Here is a 12,578-nt window from a genome sequence, read left to right as displayed (position 1 = left end):
GGGAAAAAAAAAAAAAAAAGAGAACCTAAATGGAAGATCTCTGCAAGTGAGATCCCAGTGGAAGGAACAGACTATCAAAGAAGGAGGTACCTTTCTCTGAAGGGAGGAGAGAACTTCCACTTTGACTATGACCTTGTCTAAATAAGATCAGAGTCGACGAACACAAAAGGCTTCCATAGCCTTGGCAACTCATGACAAGAGCCTAGGGAGATTACTGACGCCATAAACAAGAGTGTCAAATGGTTAAGTCAACAACAGGAGTCACTGTGCACTTACTCCCCAGGTAGGATCTCTGTCCTTAATGTGTTGTTCAATGTGAATTAATCCTATAGCTAGTACTCAAACAGTACTTTACACTTCGTGTTTTTGTGTGGGTGCAAACTGTTGAAATCTTTACTTAATATATATTAAATTGATCTTCTGTATATAAAGAGAGTCGAAAATGAATCATGATGTGAATGGAATGGGAGAGGGAGCGGGAGATGGGAGCATTGTGGGTGGGAGAGAAGTTATGGGGGAGGAAATCCACTGTAATCCATAAACTGTACTTTGTAAATTTATATTCATTAAATAAAAGTTAAAAATAAATAAATAAATTTATCTTTTTGAAAATAAAAAACTACTCATTTTAATTTTTCTGTATTTATTTTAATTTATTTGAAAGGCAGAGAATCAGAGACAGAGAGACATAGAGATCGTCCTGCCATTGATTCACTCCCCAGAAGTTTTTGCAATAGCTGGGCTGGGCCAGGCTGAAGCCAGGAACCCGGAACACAGTCCAGGTCTCCCACACGGATGGCAGAAACCCAGTCCTTGAGCCATCACCTGCTGCCTCCCAGGGTGTGCATTAGCAGGAAACTGAAATCAAGAGCAGAGCTGAGGGGCCAGCGGTGTGATATAGCGGGTAAAGCTGCCACCTACAGTGCCGGCATCCCATATGAATGTCCAGCTGCTCCACTTCCAGTCTCTGCTGTGGCCTGGGAAAACAGTGGAGGATGGCCCAAGTCCTTGGGCCTCTGCACCCACATGAGAGACCTGGAAGAAGCTTCTGGATCCTTGCTCCTGGCTCCTGGCTCCAGATCAGCACACCTCCAACCATTGTGGCCATCTGGGGAGTGAACCAGCAGATGGAAGACCTCTCTCTCTCTCTGCCACCCCTTCTCTCTCTGTTACTCTGATTTTCAAATAAATAAATAAATCTTTAAAAAACGCAGAGCTGGGACTCAAACCCAGGCACTCTGCTATGGAATGCAGGGGCCACAAGCAGCATCTTAACCACTGCACCAGACAGCCCCAGAACTTACTTTTAATTCCATTTCCCATGAAATTCTTTTAATTGAAATCAAAGTTAAGAGAGAGAGGTAGAGACAGAGAGACAGATTTCTCATCACTGGTTCACTCTCCAAATGGCTACCATAGCCAGGGCTGGGCCAGGCCAAAGCCAGGAGCCGGTGCTTCATCCAGGTCTCCACATGGGTAGCAGGGGCCCAAGCACCTGGGACATCCTCAGCTGCTTTTCCCAGGGCATCAGCAGGGAGCTGGATTGGAAGTTGGGCAGCTGGGATGTGAATCAGCACCCATATGAGATGCTGGTGTCGCAAGCAGTAGCTTATCTCTTCTGCACCACAATGCTGGCCCCTCCATGAAACCTGACATACCCTCCTATGTATGCACACGTATGTATTTGCTTATTTGAGTGTGTGTATGTATGTGTGTGTACATAACTTGTTTGCAAATGTCTGAAGAACCAACCTGCCCTGAGTGACTCTGAGACAACAGACAGAATCCCCTCAGGTTCTTGGTTTCTTTAGAAACTCAATATAGAGGCTAGAATCAATAATACCTAAAATACCTAATTTTCCTTCCAAGACTAAAGAATAAGATATCTATTTGATATTCTAGCAGTGCCTCAGACTTCGGTACAGAGATAGACATTTGCACCCTTAAGCAAATATCACTCCCTGGATCCGCTTATACATGTTGCAAGGCCTGCATTTGGCTCAGCAAATCAGCTACTAATGACCCTGCTCTTCCTATCAGTTTTCTCCTGATACCAGGAAAATTATTCTCCCTAATATTTCAAGATTCCCTGCATTCATGTTTTAAGATGATTTTACAAATTGCCCTGCACCAGTTTTAAGATTAGATTTTCATTTCAGAGTTCATATTGCAGTTTAAAGCAAACTAAATCCTCTTACAAATCATGTGTCAACAGCCTGAATACCATCAGGGCTGAATGTAACCAACCTAGACAGACAAGTAACCATATGCCCCCAGAACTTAGTGAAACAGCTAACTGCCTCTCTCAGATGACGTGCTCTGGTAGACAGGTCCTTAACACGACTCGGGAGAACTCGATCTTCAATCTCATCTTTTCTGCTACTAGATTCCTTCACAATAAAGTAGGATGTAGAATTCAGGGCTAAAGGAGTCATTTTAGTCACTCTTTCTCTTGCTGTTCATAAAACATTTTTTTTCTGTGTTGACGGCTCAGTGTATGTTTTAGTTGAATGTACCTGGGTTTCAGCAAATCCAAACTCAAGTGCATTTCTCATTAGGCAAGACACTACCTGGAGACACCTCAGGCTTCCTTTATTGTTAGCCACCCAACCAAATCCAGCCAGAGTCCATTCAGTTACCCTGGTCATCCTGCATATAAATCTCCCTTATGCACTGGCTGGATACACTGCTAACTGTGAACACTGCAGCGCTGGAACCGGTGACCTAGAAACGCACAGCCATTGCAAGTAGGCTGCGATAGCAATCCTCACTTGCACCCCGTAGTTGTGATGTAGTGTGTGCGCAACATGCTCAGGGCCTACGAAGAAAATGGGATGTGAGCACCCATTTGTCCCAACTCAAGGCTCTTCCAGGGAGTTACAAATCAGCACCCCTGGTGTGGGTAGAAAACGGGACGCTCAAAATGATGCTCATCTGGGGGGGTCGTTATACTCATTTTACAGCCACCCAGTCCCCATAAAGAAACATCCTTCCTTTTCTTAGTCTAGGGGGAAAACCCATCGAGCTCTGTCTCAGCTGAACAAATGGCAACATTTTACTGCTTCTCTGTCTGGTGCTTCCACCTTTAAAAGCTCGAATTTTTTTCCTTTTATGTGCACCCATGCACTGCTGGCATCTACCTCCTTGTGTACCCTTTCGTGGTATCAGGGCCACAGAGACCAACCTTTCCAACAATCTGTATGGAGATGCAGCGAACTTGGAGAGACAAGCTGATGTTGCCGGTAAACAGGAATTGAGGAGTTCATTTTCTGTTAGCGAGCAAAATCCATTTAATCCCATATTTCCTTTTTACTGTTCTCAATCATTGCTTTTATGGATCAAACCCAAACTGAGGTTTGTTGCATGTCTCCGGCAGCTGGGAGGAAGTTAATATACAAGTTATGGCTTTGCTCAGTGCCTTCCCTATATCACTAGTGATTGATTCCAGGAAGCTCAACCCTGGGAATTTTAGGAGATGCAATCCTGAAAGGAAGCATCACCCACAGCCTTTCTGCAAGTGCTTGCCTTTCTTGTTTTATAAGCAAAATAACCCCCAGAGAAAAACTCCTTCGGCAAGGAGTGGGCCTTCCACAAACTCAGTCGTGGATGATGGCAGTTTAAGAATAGACTCTTGCCTTCTTAATTATGATTTAATTTTATACATGGCTATTGACCTAAATTAAGTCTAGTTTCCTAAACACATTTGGCCATTTTTAAGTTCTCATAATATCTTCTTTAGCACAGAGCACTGTGTATGGATTAAATATGGAAAGAACAAAGAAATACGTGAGTAAATGAGTGAAAAACTGAGTCATTGACTTCTGGGAAGCCTCTGCTTCTCATTTTCTTCGAGGAATCTTCAGCTTCTTTGCTCACTGGTTGTGTGTGTATGTGACTGTGTGCTCACCCACGCACAGATGTAAATTATTTTATAGTTTTACTTCCTACTCTAACCTAGTTCTAATCTACAAGGCCCTTTCATTTTATTTTCAGTGACAACTAGGCAGCCTTCTCATCCTCATCCCCAACCCCTTCTAGAATCTCAACCAGCTGTTCACAGCTCCAAAAGCAGAAAAACCCAAGCCCTGGCCAACATGCAATTCAAGTGAAGTCTGTCATGAATGCAGAACACTGGAAAGTAGGAAAGATGAGTATTAAAAACAGTTCCCAACCGGCGCCGCAGCTCACTAGGCTAATCCTCTGCCTGCAGCACCAGCACACCGGGTTCTAGTCCCGGTTGGGGCACCGGATTCTGTCCCTGTTGCTCCTCTTCCAGTCCAGCTCTCTGCTGTGGCCCGGAAAGGCAGTGGAGGATGGCCCAGGTCCTTGGGCCCTGCACCCCATGGGAGACCAGGAGAAGCACCTGGCTCCTGGCTTCAGATCGGCGCAGCGTGCCGGCCGTAGCGGCCATTTCAGGGGTGAATCAACAGAAGGAAGACCTTTTTCTTTGTCTCTCTCTCTCTCACTGTCTAAATCTGCCTGTCAAAAAAAAATTTAAAAAACAGATCCCTTAAAACATGCATTATGGGCTGGCATTGTGGCACAGCAGGTAAGCTGTCACCTGCATTGCCAGCATCAAATAAGTGCCGGTTCAAGTCTTGGCTGTTCTACTTCCCTCTGATGCAGCTCCCTGGGAAAAGCAGCAGAAGATAGCACAAGTGTTTGGTCCCTGCCACCCCTGTGGGAGACCCAGATGGACTTCGAGGCTCCTGGCTTCAGCCTATCCCAATCCTGGCCACTGCAACCATCTGGGGAGTGAACCATTGGATGGAGGATACCTCTCCCTCTTTCCTTCTGTCTCTCCCTCTCTCAAACTCTGCCTTTTAAACAAATAAATAAATCTTAAAAAAAAAAAAAACTTGTATTACATGCAGTCATCATTATACTTATGTGTTTCTATTGTACAGCTGTTTTTTGTCCCCGAGTTATTTTTGTAGAATCAATTAACAAAAGCTCATGGTGTTTTAATCACATCACCTGATTTACTGTGTGCTGACACTCCTAAATTTGCCATATGTACAAAATACGGGAGTGTTGGCACCCCTATCTCTGGGATGCAAGGTGAGGCAAGGCTCAACTTCCCTGTCCCAGAATGTTACCCTTATTAATAAAAGACTGTATTACAAGAGTAGGGTGGGGAGGGAGAACACACTCATATTCTGCATGTGTCAAAACAAGATTCAGAATCCTTTAAAGCAGCAAGAAAATACAAAGTGCTCTGTCAACCAGGTATAAAAACCTAAAACATTCTTTATTCTCAAACAAATCTGGAAGGCTGTCCTCCTTAAAATGTAAAGAAAGGAATGTATAATAAATTGTCGATTTTACTGCGCAGATAACTGTGCCATAAGAGCAATTATAATAAACGTCCAAATGCTCTGCCTCCCCCACCGTGCCATAACCCCATTTAAAGCTGCTGTCTTTGATTTTTAATTTTTTTTCTTAGAAATAGAAACATGAACTCAACACATACATAGCCAAATTAGGATGAATTGAATGTGTTTGGAATGTTGAGAATCTATTTACATTTTAATAAGGTACTTCCTCAGTGCAGGTCTTAGATAAATCTCCATGGCGATGAGGCTAGGACACAGAATTAAGAAGAAAGAGGCGCCCTTGACAATTTGGAGAAAAGGAAAGATAAGCAGAGGGGTGTTTAATAGAAACAGATGTGGATGTAATCCCTTTAGAAAGAAAAAAGCTGTACAAATATAACATAAGAGGAGGGGAAATAGCTTTAGACAAGTATATAATGGAAAAACCTGGGGAGCTTTGAGAACTCAAGCTAAGAATGAGTTCATGATTCAGCCCCTTCTAATTCAAAGCCCAACAACTGGTGTGCTATGTGGATAACTGGAAGAAAGGCATGGCGTTAAGCACAGTGTGTTATTTATAACAAAGATTGGCAAGAGTTTCTGAAAGTGGCAATGGAGGGTTGAAAAAAGGAAGATTTATCAGCCTAAGCATGTACAAAGAATATCTATAGTCCCTCTACAGAGTCGTCTGCACATCTCTAATCTATGACCCTGACAATTATTTTCTATTCTAGCAGGAAGGATTCAAGCCGACCTTAAGGAAGCCTACTGATTAAAGGTTGAACATTAAAATATGTTAATGGGAGTCATCGAATTTCATGACCACCCTTTCTTCCACTGACCACCCATATGTCTGCAATGCTTTGTGTGCCTTGCAGGAATATGAAATAGACCTACAGTTATAATTTCCACCATCAGCAGCAGCTGATATGGGGTGAACAGTCAAGTGACAAGGAGCAATGAGGTTAAAAGTTGGGTAGGAGAGATCATCTACCAGGACACACAGAGAGCACAGCACAACACCACTCTTCAAGGACATTCTCTCTACCTCTGAGAAAATACTTCCCTTCCTTGGATTTTATATTTTCCTCAATTTTAAGGAATCCAGAATACGTGACTCTAGTTCTCCTTGCTCTCAGAAAGAAAAAAAAGATAGGCAGGGAAGCTGTCAGAGAAAACTTTTACCCAGGGAACATTTAGGGGCTCAAAGATGCAAATCGTCTTTCCCAAAAATAAAGAATACAAAGTAGTAATTCTGACTTTTCTGAACTTGACACCCTACCCCTACATCTCGGGCTAGAACATCTCTCCAAGCTGAACATCATTGACAGTCAGTACGAAAAAGTGTGAGTCAGTTAATCCCCATGAATCATCTAATCCAAGGCTGTGATGGGTTTAAATAACTCTTTATAAAGGTTAAGCAAAATTTCTACATAGCTGTGGTTATAATGTGGTGCAGAAGAAGCCTCCTTCAGCTAGCCCAGCAGCACGGAGGGTGGCAGCTGTATAATGTGGCATGTACCCTCCATCTGAAGCCAACAGCAAGCCTTGCCTCCTGCCTCTGACAGCAAGAAATGATTCTTTTTGTGATTAGTTATGTGAGAGACAGATGCACACAGAGACAGACATCCCATCCACTGGTTTGTTCCCATTCACTGGTTTATTCCCCAAATGTCCACAATGGCCAGGGCTGGACCAGGATTACATTCAGGAGCTAAGAACTCCATCCAGGTCTCCCACATGGATGACAAGGACCCAACTACGTGAGCATCACCTGCTGCCTCCCGAAGTGTGTATTATCGGGAAGCTTGACTTGGGAGGGAGCCAGACTTGAACCCCTGCGCTCCAATTTGAGACACAGGCATTCCAAGTTGTGCTTCAATCACAGTGCCAAACACTCACCCAAGGGAAGACTCTTCAGAGGAGAAAGTCAGCTTCAAGTCCAAATGAACTGAACCCTTAGCTAACAAGTTCTCTCCCTGTCTGCCTTTTAAATAAATAAATACAATCTTTTAAAAAAAATTAGAGCATAGCTAGGGGTATCATACACACACACACACACACACACACACGTGTGTACACATGTGCATATGCTGCCTATTGTGTGTATAAAGGTAATAGCCCAGGTAGGACATCATCAGGCATTGTAGGTGTTACCTAGGGAGGTGGAAGCGGGTATGGGAAGGGTTCCTCCAGCAAGGTGCACTGTGAAACAAAAGGCAGGACATGATGTGGACCAGGATGACATCAAAGGAGACTTCAGGACATCTGCAACTGGAAGCAAGGGCCGCTGCACTGAGAGGAGAGGGAACAGGGCTGGTCTGGGGCCTCCGCGGTCAGTGGCTGGGCAACTGAAGCTGCCGCTCTCCATCCACAGAGAGCTCTGGGCTGGGGAGCCAAGGGACTCCTTCAAAGAAGGAGATTTGAGGCTCTAAGAGTGGCAGCCAACTGGTTTATTAGCTTGCAAAATAAGACATCACGGCATCATTGCCACCACTAAAAGAGATTTTCCTTCATGTTTACACAGTCTTGGGAACCCTAAACATTTAACGCTTGACCACGAGTCTGCATCTTAGACTTGGTTATTCTAGAAATCATTGTTTCCCTTTGTACTTTCCTCCTCTTTCTACTTACCCCAGAACAATAGCCGTGCCTGGCAGCCTTGTCTGATTCCTGTTCTGCCTGTACCTTGAGGGGAAGTGTCCAGAATGATTGGGATCTATTAAATAAGTATTGTGAGGGAGGGAGTTTGACCCAACCGTTGAGACACTGGTTAAGACACCCAAGCCCCATATGCACTTCCCAGCTCTAGCTCCTGATTCCAGCTTCCGGCTAATGCAGACCCCGGGAGGCAGCAGAGATGGTCCAGTGAACAGGATTCCCAGCTCCCAGCTCCAGTCCCAGCCCAGCCCCAGTGACTAAGGGCATTTGTGGGGTGAACCAGTAGATGAAAGGCCTTTCTCTGTGTCTCTGTCTCTCTCTCTCTCTCTGCTTCTGCCTCTCAAACAAATAAATAAAAAGAACAAAACACCCTTTAAAAAGCTCCTGCCCATATTTTGTAGCTTTATTTACACAAATATTTATGTATTTTGTAAGTTTTATTCTATTTTAAGTGGTATTTCTAATTGTTCATCACTAATGTGTAAAAACACAATTTTTGTGTATTAATTCTATATCATGTAAATTCATTACATAAATTTATTTAGTCTATAGACTTTTCTATAGATTATCTTCTCAATTGCTAATAAAAATAATTTTTACTTCTTTCTTTCCAAACTGGATGCCTTTTGTTTTTTTCTTTGCATTTCACTCTGGCTAGAACTTTTCTTTGAACAGAATTGGTAAAAGTGAAATCTCTCTCCCTTTCTTCTGACACAATGGGGGAAGCATTCACTCTTCACCATTAATTATGCTGTTAATTGTAGATTTTTCATAAATGTTCTATGTTGTCTGAGGATTTCCCTATTTCTATTTTACTAAGAATTTTTCTTTTTAACCAGGATTACATTTTGGATTTTGTTAAATGCCTTTTCTTTTTCTTTTTTAAAGATTTACTTAGGTTTTTTTGTTTTTTTTTGTTTGTTTGTTTGTTTGTTTTTGGTTTTTTTTGAAAGACAGGGTTACAGGGCGGGGGAGGGAGAGAGAGAGAGAGGAGAGAGAGGGAGAGACAGAGAGAGGAGAGAAAGGAGAGGGGAGGAGGGAGGGGAGGGGAGGGGAGGAGAGGGGAGGAGAGGGGAGGAGAGGGGAGGGGGAGGGGGAGGGGGAGATTTTCCAATCATTGGTTCACTCCCCAAATGGTCACAATGGTCGGGGTTGGGCAGGCTAAAGCCAGAAGTCAGAAGCTTCATCCAGTATCCCACATTGGGAGTATCTCAGCCATCTTCCACTGCTTTCCCAGGCGTGTAGCAGAGAGCTGGATTGGAAGTAGAGCAGCCATGATTCAAACAGTGCCACATGAGATGCTGGCACTGCAGGCAGTGGCTTAACCCGCTGTGCCACAGCTATAGCCCCTGTCAAATGCTTTGTCTACAGAGAGAAACATACTTTAAAATTTATTGATATGGTAAATTACTTGGATTGATTTTTGAATCTTAAACAAGCCTTGTATTCCTGGGATAAACCACACTTCAGAAAGATGATGTAATGTTCTTCTTATATAGTATTGCATTTAATTTATTTAATTTCAATTATAATTTTTAAAATCTGTGTTCATCAGAGATATTGGTTGCCAGTGTTCTTCTCTTGTAATGTCTTTGCCTGCTTTTGTGTCACAGCAGTGCTGGTGTCATAGAACGAGTTGGAATGCGTTGCCTTATACAGAAAGACCTGAAATTCCATCAGCTGCTTTGACATCTTTGATCTTCACAGGAACCCCAGGTCGAGAGGAGAGTTCCCTCGCTTTCACCAGATATGCCCCCACCCAATAGGAAAAGTTCTCTGCCCACAAAATTCTTTGTGGTGGAGCTGCTGGTGCCAGTTTGTCCAATTCTTCTGGTCCTTCCCCTTCCAAGCACCTCAAATAGAGGAGGATTCACCAAGAATTTTGCATGCAAGGCCCAAATGTCTGTAACCAAGATGATGAGCACTGGCACAGATGCAGTTGGTGCTGTAAATCAGGTGGAACTGGAAGAGCAAACACAACTTATCCATCAAGTCTTAGACCTCCAGCACACACGTGAAGACCTCTTAGCAAGAGCAGAAGCAGGAAGAAAAAATGAAGCTAAAATCATAAAACCAAGCGCTTAGACACTACTTAAGAAACCTCATGTCAAGTTCCCATGTTTTTCACTACACAAGAAACAAAAGAACATAAAGGATTGATATTTCTATTTTATGGCATTTTGGCTGACCTTTTGTTTTTCTTAAAACCTGAATAGGTGTCAAAATTTACAATAAAATTAACTACATAATAGGAAAAAAAAAAAGCTCCTGCCCAAACTCATAATAATACACACATACACACATACATATATACATACATACATACATACATACATACTGGGTGGTATGTGCGCATCACCAGGGAAAATATCATATCCTGCATAGAACTACGACCAAATATTTCAGTTTAGTAGTGACAAGTCACTCTTTCTAGAGAAATACTTAAGTCAGGGTTCCTAATTCATGTTAACCTGGCCTTAAAAATTAGTTGCTTTTAAGGAGCAGCGCTGATCAAGTAGGGAAGGACTGTGTGGGTGCAGCAGCTCTGTCTCCCCGGACTCATCCTCCCGTGCCCTTGACATTTCCCCCTCCCCCAGCTCAGAGGAGACCTGAGCCAGCACCCGGTTGCTAAGCAACTCTGAAGGGCACTGAAGGGACAACAGGGGCACAGCCTGTCCCCAAGGCCAGGGCGCTGCTCCCCCAGAGCAGCAGGGCACGGTCTGCAGATCAGTGCAGTCGGTGCTGGGGAGACACCTCTGACAGGGGCAGAACTGCTTTAGAAGATACAGAGCCTAAGGGATCAGAGGAAAATCAAAGCACACCTAAGTACCTCAAACCACGTGCCTTGTGCAGAGAGCCGCCGGGCTCCCGCAGAGGATGTCCCACGTCTTGTGAGAAGGCAGACATCCAATACCTGCCAGTTTCAGCGAGGGCCTTCTGCGAGCATGGGCACTCCGCTCTAGGGTCACCCCCGTCGCGGTGTGCGAATGCCGTGGCCGTACACTTACTCTTTCGCTGCTGTCTGTTTTATTTTGTTCTGGTATTTATTTCGTGCTTTATCCGATAAAGCCAGTTTACAACACATCCACTGGCCCAAGTAGGAAAAACTGGCCTAGTTTCTGCTCCCATCGCCAGCAATGAGCCTTCAGCGTTGCATTTCGTATCCATTGCTCATCTGGGGGCACTATCCCTCCCTTCTTGTGGACCCAGTTTCTCACCTGCTATCATTTATATTGCACAGAAAGAACAGTCTTTCACCGAGCCCAGCTCAGTCGCACAGCTTCTATCAGTCTGAAAAGGTCGATTTTGTTTGTCTGAAAGTCTTTATATTGCCTTCACTTTTGAAGGATATTTTTGGCAGATTTAAAATTCCAATTTTGCAGGGCTGTTTTTATTTTCCTTCGGTGCTTAGAAAATATAATTCCATTGTCTTCTGGCTTGCATAGTTCTAGAGGAGACATCTGATATTATTCTTATCTTTATTGCCCAAAAGGTAATGTGCCTTTTATCTCTGATTGCCTTTGAGACATTTTTCCTTATCACTGATTTTCAGAAATTTGATTATGATGTGACTCCATTTGTTTGCCTGTCTGTATTTCTCTTGCTTGGGTTCCCTGAAACTTTTAGGTTCTTTTCTGTTACTATAGAGTCCCTTAATTCTGGAAACCTTCCAGCCATTATTTCTTCCAGAAATTTTTTCTGAGCCCCAGTTTTCTGAGACACCAATTAAATGTATGATAGAGAATTCAATCTTGTCCCACAAATCACTGGGCCTCTGTTCACTTCCTTCTCTCTGTGCTTCATTTTATCTCGTTTATTTTGGTCCATCTTCCAGGGCCCTGGTCTTCCTTTTTTCAATGGCTTTTCTTAGACCAAAACATTAAAATTTTCATTTCACCCATGATTAATTTATATATATATATTCCATTTCTTTCTTAGTTATGTTTAAAGTGAATTTTTTTTAACTTTTATTTAATGAATATAAATTTCCAAAGTACAGCTTATGGATTACAATGGCTTCCCCCCCATAACGTCCCTCCCACCCGCAACCCTCCCCTTTCCCACGCCCTCTCCCCTTCCATTCACATCATGATTCATTTTCGACTCTCTTTATATACAGAAGATCAGTTTAGCATAATTAAGTAAAGATTTCAACAGTTTGCTCCCACACAGAAACATAAAGTGAAAAACACTGTTTGAGTACTAGTTATAGCATTAAATCTCAATGTACAGCACACTAAGGACAAAGATCCTACATGAGGAGTAAGTGCACAGTGACTCCTGTTGTTGACTTAACAAATTGACACTCTTGTTTATGGCCTCAGTAATCACCCTAGGCTCTTGTCATGAGCTGCCAAGGCTATGGAAGCCCCCTGAGTTCACCGACTCTGATCATATTTAGACAAGGCCATGGTCAAAGTGGAAGTTCTCTCCTTCCTTCAGAGAAAGGTACCTCCTTCTTTGATGACCCGTTCTTTCCACAGGGATCTCACTTGCGGAGATCTTTCATTTAGGGTTTTTTTTTTTTTTTCCCCAGAGTGCCTTGGCTTTCCATGCCTGAAATACTCTCATGGGCATTTCAGCCGGATCCGCATGCCTTAA

The 12,578-nt window shown here is 43.3% G+C and overlaps 1 pseudogene; it reads left to right on the top strand.

Annotated features, from left to right (window-relative positions):
• Positions 1 to 9,675: 9,675 nt before the first annotated feature.
• On the top strand, positions 9,676 to 10,128 carry LOC127491377 (short coiled-coil protein pseudogene; annotated as a pseudogene).
• Positions 10,129 to 12,578: the final 2,450 nt, after the last annotated feature.

This window comes from Oryctolagus cuniculus, chromosome 18 (assembly GCF_964237555.1).
Source record: "Oryctolagus cuniculus chromosome 18, mOryCun1.1, whole genome shotgun sequence".
In the NCBI taxonomy this organism is placed as follows: domain Eukaryota; kingdom Metazoa; phylum Chordata; class Mammalia; order Lagomorpha; family Leporidae; genus Oryctolagus; species Oryctolagus cuniculus.
This window is presented reverse-complemented; position numbering and strand designations above follow the sequence as displayed.